This window comes from Lolium rigidum, chromosome 2 (assembly GCF_022539505.1).
Source record: "Lolium rigidum isolate FL_2022 chromosome 2, APGP_CSIRO_Lrig_0.1, whole genome shotgun sequence".
Lineage (NCBI taxonomy): Eukaryota > Viridiplantae > Streptophyta > Magnoliopsida > Poales > Poaceae > Lolium > Lolium rigidum.
The window spans coordinates 221,069,355-221,076,729 of record NC_061509.1 but is presented as its reverse complement, the minus strand read 5'-3'; the positions used below and the strand labels follow the sequence as shown (position 1 = coordinate 221,076,729).

The 7,375-nt window shown below is 40.0% G+C and overlaps 1 long non-coding RNA gene across 1 annotated transcript; it reads right to left on the bottom strand.

The window, feature by feature from the left end:
* Positions 1-3,957: 3,957 nt before the first annotated feature.
* On the bottom strand, positions 3,958-6,702 carry LOC124693008. The gene is made up of 4 exons (XR_006999826.1): positions 5,196-6,702; positions 4,884-4,969; positions 4,320-4,424; positions 3,958-4,195 (listed from the first exon to the last, which is right to left on the bottom strand). It is a non-coding gene; the product is annotated as an uncharacterized LOC124693008 (long non-coding RNA).
* Positions 6,703-7,375: the final 673 nt, after the last annotated feature.

The following is a 7,375-nucleotide window of genomic DNA, read 5'->3' as shown; positions in this document are numbered from 1 at the left end:
TGTTTTATTTTTGAGTCAAGGTACTGCCTACTACTGTAGCAATATCTTTGTATCTTTATTTTCTTGCATTGTTGTGCCAAGTAAAGTCTTTGATAGAAAGTTGGTACTAGATTTGGATTTCTGCGCAGAAACAGATTTTTAGCTGTCACGGTTTTGAGTTTTTCTCTCTGTAGAAAAATCTAAAAATCTTGAAAAAATTTATGAGTAATCCTCAGATATGTACGCAACTTTCATTCAACTGGAGCTTTTCCATCTGAGCGTGTTAAGTGCCTCGAAAAAATTCGTCTTTAAGGAATGTTCTGTTTTGACAGATTCTGCCTTTTATTTCGCATTGCCTATTTTACTGTGTTTGAGTGGGTTTCTTTGCTCAATTAAATTTCAGTAACCTTAGGTAATGTCCAGAAGTGTTGGGAATTATTGTGTCCTTGCTGAACATGTGAATTTTTGATTATGCACTAACCCTCTAATGAGATTGCTTTGAGTTTGGTGTGAAGGAAGTTTTCAAGGATCAAGAGAGGAGGATGATATAATATGATCAAGAAGAGTGAAAAGTCTAAGCTTGGGGATGACCCCGTGGTTCATCCCTGCATATTTCGAGAAGACTCAAGCGTTTAAGCTTGGGGATGCCCAAGGCATCCCCTTCTTCATCAACAACTTATCAGGTCACCTCTAGTGAAACTATATTTTAATTCCGTCACATCTTATGTGCTTTATTTGGAGCGTCTGTGTGCTTTTATTTTCGTTTTATTATTTTCATTCTCTGAATAAATCGGATCCTAACATGCTTGTGTGGGAGAGAGACACGCTCCGCTTTTTCATTTGAACACTTGTGTTCTTCGTTTTATTTTTCATGTTTGTGGCGAAAGCTGAAAGCCGCAGCACTTATTGTTATTTGGTTGGAAACAGAAAATGCTTCATGTGGTAATTGGTATATTGTCTTGAATAATTTGATGCTTGGCAATTGTTTTGAGCTGTCAAGTATATTATGTTTAAGCTTTTGCACCATGTAGTTTAAGCCTATTAGTGGAGAACTACCGCAGAGCTGGCTGAAATTTGGTTTGCATGATTGGTCTCTCTAAGGTCTAGATATTTTCTGGTAAAAGTGTTTGAGCAACAAGGAAGACAGTGTAGAGTCTTATAATGCTTGCAATATGTTCTTATGTAAGTTTTGTTGTACCGGTTTATACTTGTGTTTGCTTCAAACAACCTTGCTAGCCAAAGCCTTGTACTGAAAGAGAATGCTTCTCGTGCATCCAAAACCTTGAGCCAAAACCTATGCCATTTGTGTCCACCATAACTACCTACTATGTGGTATTTTTCTGCCATTCCAAGTAAATACTTCATGTGCTACCTTTAAACAATTCAAAACTTTATTACTCCTTATTTGTGTCAATGTTTTATAGATCATGAGGAAGTATGTGGTGTTTTATCTTTCAATCATGTTGGGCAGACTTTCACCAATGGACTAGTGGCATATACATCCGCTTATCCAATAATTTTGCAAAAAGAGCTGGCAACGGGGTGCCCAGCCCCAATTAATTAACTTTCATTAATAATTCTCTTCACATGTTTTGCCCTGATTTATCGGTAAGCAACTTAATTTTGCAATAGACACTCCTCCATGGTATGTGAAATGTTGGAAGGCACCCGAGGATTCGGTTAGCCATGGCTTGTGAAAGCAAAAGGTTGGGAGGAGTGTCATCTATAAATAAAACTAAAATACATGTGTAAACAAAAGAGAAGAGGGATGATCTACCTTGCTGGTAGAGATAACGTCCTACATGGGAGCCGCTCTTTGAAAGTCTGTTTGACAAGAGGGTTAGAGTGCCCACTACCATTCGTTGACAACAACAAACATCTCTCAAAACTTTATTTTTATGCTCTCTATATGATTTCAAAACTTGAAAAGCTCTAGCACATGATTTAATCCCTGCTTCCCTCTGCGAAGGGCCTATCTTTTACTTTATGTTGAGTCAGTTTACCTACTTCTTTCTATCTTAGAAGCAAACACTTGTGTCAACTTTGTGTGCTTCATTTCTTATGTGCTTGCTTATTGCACTCATCATATTACTTTGTGTTTACAATTATCCATGAGATATACATGTTAAAAGTTGAAAGCAATTGCTGAAACTTAAATCTTCCTTTGTGTTGCTTCAAAACCTTTTATCAAGAATCTATTGCTTTATGAGTTAACTCTTATGCAAGACTTTTTGATGCTTCTCTTGAAAGTACTATTCATGAAAAGTTTTTGCTATATGATTCAGCTGTTTAGCCATTACCTATTTGTTAGCAAACTATAGACCATTGCTTTGAGTCACTTCATTCATCTCATATGCTTTACAATAGTATTGATCAAGATTATGTTGGTAGCTTGTCACTTCAGAAATTATTCTTGTTATCGTTTACCTACTCGAGGACGAGTAGAACTAAGTTTGGGGATGCTTGATACGTCTCCAACGTATCTATAATTTCTTATGTTCCATGCTAGTTTTATGCCAATAGCTACATGTTTTATATGCACTTTATATCATATTATGGCATTTATTGGACTAACCTATTAACAAGATGTCACAGTGCTAGTTTCTATTTATTATGTCTGTTTATTGCAGAAAAGGCCCAAAAACCAAAGTGCTCGGAAAAATCCAGAAAAATTACAGAAATTCTATTTCGCCAGAAGACCCACGGAGCCAGAAGGGCCAGGCCAGAGGAGGCCCACGACCTCCTCCCCATCCACTGGCGCGGCCAGGAGGGGGCGGCGCTGCCCTATGGGGTGGGCCCCTCGGGCACCCCCTCGCGCCGCCCTTTCGCCTATATTAAGCTCCTGCCCTGAAAACCCTGAGGGGGTCGATGATTTCTCCAGAAGAGTTCCGTAGCTCCGCCGCCACCAAAAACCCTAATTCGGGGGATAGAAGTCTCTGTTTCGGCACCCTGCCGGGACGGGGAATTGCCCCCGGAGCCATGTCCATCGACTTCATCGCCATCTTCATCGTTGTTGCTGTCTCTCATGATGAGGAGGGAGTAGTTCTCCCCCGAGGCTGAGGGCTCTACCGGTATCTATGTGGTTCATCTCTCTCTCTCCCATGGTGTGATCTTTATGTGATCATGAGCTTTGTAATCTAGTTGAATATGTAGATGTTACTCTTGTCTATTATGCACTCTAGAGGTTACTTTAATATGATCTCCGGAGTCACTCTCCATGGTGTGATGGTGACAGTGTGCGCATCGTGTGTAATTCCTTTACGACGTTGTGGAGCTTGTTTACTCCGGCTTGAGGTGTGCTTTTGCAGCCCTACAAATCAATGGTGTTTGTTATCCAACAAGAGAGTGTTTGAGAGTAGCATTTATTTTTTCAATTATGTGATCATTGTTGAGAGTGTCCACTAGTGAAAGTATGATCCCTAGGCCTTGTTTCTAAGCATTGAAACACCGTTTCCAACAAGTTCCGCTACATGTTCGCTTGCTGCCATTTTTATTTCAGATTGCAATTACTACTTATAATCATCCATATTACTTGTATTTCACTATCTCTTCGCCGAACTAGTGCACCTATACATCTGACAAGTGTATTAGGTGTGTTGGGGACACAAGCACTACAAGAGGACCATGCCTACAGTAACGGATTTATCTGTATCTAAATATCAATTAAGGCGTTGCTAGTGCATTTACCAACGGATAATAATGCGTTGCGTTTTTTGGTGTTGCTACGGTACAACGCAACGCATATAGATCCGTTGGTAACAGCAGCGTTGCAACAGAGCAACGCATAAAATTTGAGTTTAGCAACCCTTGTATATGTTGTTGCTTACCGTGCAATAACACAATTTATCAATATAATTAAATACCAGCAATCCAGTTTTGCTCTTTTACATATTGTTCCAGTCCACAGACAAATTTTGTGATTCTGCAAGCATATCATTTATGCAAATTTTAATGAACGTTTCAATCAAAACTTGAGTATTGTATGTTAAATGAATCATAAAACTTTATTAATTGAAATTCGGTAATACAATCTGAGTTACATATACATAAGCTCGGTACAAAAGAAACAATGAATAAACTAGTTATCCATAGGTTTCACCGCACATTTTTGTTGACACCTTAATCTAATCTAAGAAATAAAATAAAATCATCTATTGTGCATTCAGCCCCTTTGTCTGGATGCCGCTCCACAATATCCTTTCATTATATTTACCTCCTGCAAAGAAAAATTAAGTATGTTTAGCACACTTGTATAAAATATTTTTTCACCATTAGAAAAAAATAATCCAAAAAAACTTTAAAGGTGAAGGACATAACATAAGACCATAATGTCCTATTACCTGCATAATCCAATCACCAACCAAGTAAACAATTATAAGTACTCTCTTATGCCCACGTGAAAAAATTCCAATGCTCCACTTGTTCAACTCACAATATTTCATAACCTGTACAGTATAACTTTAGTCTGAATACAGTAACTCTATCCAGTAGCACCCAGCAGAAAGATATTGCAATAGAAGGTATTGCCCTGCTCTTTTTTTTAAGGCTATCACTTTTGGTAACAATGTATGATATCACCATATGCTGAGGTGATAATACATTAATAATATACTATCTTGGCCAAGTGGGTTGACTTGCAGAAAGAATGTGCACTAACAACTTAACTGTATCAGCTATGCATAGTGACATGCCTTAAAAGGAAAGGGATGCATTACAAATGAGTTCAGGGGTGGTTCCACTTAAAAGCAGGCAAGACTTTTTTACTAGTTTTATCGTTAATTTGATGGTAGCAATACATATAAACGAGACAAGAATTTAGAACAAGTTGGCTGAAATATATACACATTCAGAGAGCAGTAAAAGCTCAGTTATAGCAGATACCAAGCAGGACACGATGAGCATACCTTCTTCTGCTACAAACTCAAACACGCCAGTGTGAAATCCATTCATTGGCACCTTTGTGCAGCTCATCTAGCATAGGATACTCAATCTGCAGGGAAGTTATGAAATCAAAACTATAATGTGTAATGTTCTCTAATAGTGATCCAAGTCGACAAAAGAATGCTACTAAGCAGTAACTTAATGATTACATGCATTTCAACAAAAAGCTCATGCAGATTGTCAAACTACAAATGAAATACCAATTGTCTAACGCGCACCGTTCAGATCTGCAGTCTACACATCTAGATTATAAGTAAGAAGCTTATAGAAAATACCTTGCAGTGCATTAGTTGACCATATACACACAGAAAGTGCAATCTGCAAGCGTATATTAGGATACAACAACGAGTAATGCTTCCCTTGCTGGTATTGTAGCTCGCTTGAGTCACCTGCTGTGAGAGGACGAAAGCCAGATAAATATAGGAAAGTGTGAAGATATAAATATATTATTCTTCTTTGCCTCCTTAGAAGAAAAAAAATGGGAACATTCAAGCTGCATATATAACAAGGAATTTTAGCATTTACAATCTGCTTATTAGCGAGGATATGAAATGAAAAATAATTTCTATCATCAATATAAGTTGTTTGCAAATGCCAAAAGCAGGAGAATTCTTTTTTTAGTTTATTCCTATAGAGTCAGGAGGGGGATTATATCATCATGATAGCGGAACAGGAAACATGCAGGCTGCACACATAAGACATTAATTGTTTTTAAATAAGTACAATCAAGTCAATTTGAGATAGTAAAAACCATCTTGTCCTTCGTAGTCGCGCATGTCCACTCATCACAAGTCGCTTCTTTTCTGCTTCTATTATGTAGATTCAAGAATATATACCTAAGAATAAATGTTGAATATAACAAATTAATTAAAAGCGGCGAAGAATTGGACAACTTCGATAGTCACTGAAAATAAACTGAAACATTACACGCATTAAGTTGATAAAAGAGTGGAGTGGTAGCAATCTGTTTATTACTTCACGGACAGCAGTGGATGGTCGACCGAAATAGGGCAACAGTTCAGGAAGGATAATGCAAATATTTAGATATGGATGAACTGGTTAATTACTTGAACCACACCTGGCAGTCACAAAAAAAAGCATGGAAACAAAATCACAATTGAGATACCCGTGGGACAAATAATTACTTACATGGGACGGAAATCTCATTGATGGCCTGGCAATTGCATTACTAGTCTCCGCGTCATGAAGTGGTACAGCTAAAAGCGCAGGGAGTGACCTGAAGAGCTCGGGACGGGCTTGGTTTGAATGCGAACCTGAAGACGAGGTCGAGATAGCCCTTGAGCTCCTGTGGTCCTCCTCAGTTAGGCTACTTGCCTACCATCCAACACCACCAGATTGCTGCCGGAGGCGGCTGCCGGCTCGCGCGCGACGAAGCTGTTGGTCACCATCTAGTTTGCATTTGTCGCCAAATTGGGCCGCAGCTTCGTCAGACGGCCTCAACTACACCAACTGGTGGTTCTGCCGTGTGGCATGGCGCATGCCGCCCAGAAAGCAGCCAGTGGGAACTTGCAGATCGACGATGCCGATTACCGATCTAGGGTTGGGCGGCCCATGTGTTTCAGGCAGTGGTTCAAAGAGATATTGTTAGGAATGATGAGAGGAAGCCGAGAGAAAGTAGGATCTGGCAGGGTCGGCGATGTAGCTAGCCGGTAGCGGTAGGTGAGAGCGGCAGCGGCGGCGGGAGGAGTGGAGGAGACGGGAGAAAGGGAGGGGATCGACGAGGAGATGAGCGATTTGAAGGAGGAGATGAGAACGAACTAAATTGGGCTTGATAGATAGGCCTACTTGTCAGCGGTGTGCCAATTTCCAAAGAAAAGGACCTATCGTCCCCACGTCTCCGCACACTTTCGCGCTAAACAAATATCTCAAACGCGGAATTTTCAGTTTCTCAAATGCATGTTGGCGGGAGCACACCAAAATATCCTGGCTGGTGGCCGGTTGTTTGCACTTTACTTACCAAGATAACGGATGTAGACAGCAGCGCATATATGTGTATCTACAATATTTTTCCGCAACACATATTTAGAGGGTTGTTAGCTATGTGTTGTTGTAGGGCAGGTTCTCTTGTAGTGAAGAGACTTCCTGTATCTTAATTGCAGGGTTGCTTGAGAGGGATATCTTTGACCTCTACCTCCCTGAGTTCGATAAACCTTGGGTGATTCACTTAAGGGAAACTTGCTGCTGTTCTACGAACCTCTGCTCTTGGAGGCCCAACACTGTCTACAGGAATAGAAGCGTGCGTAGACATCAAGATCCTAAGCAAGTAACCATCAGGAAAACCCAAGATTTCTTCACAGGCAAGCATATTGGCATTCATATTAATTATGATCCCCAAATATGCAAGCAAAGATGAGTAGCCAACAGATCTAGTCAATTGTGTGAGCAACCGATCGGTAGCAAGGCTACTGAGGTCACAACAAACACAAAACCATCC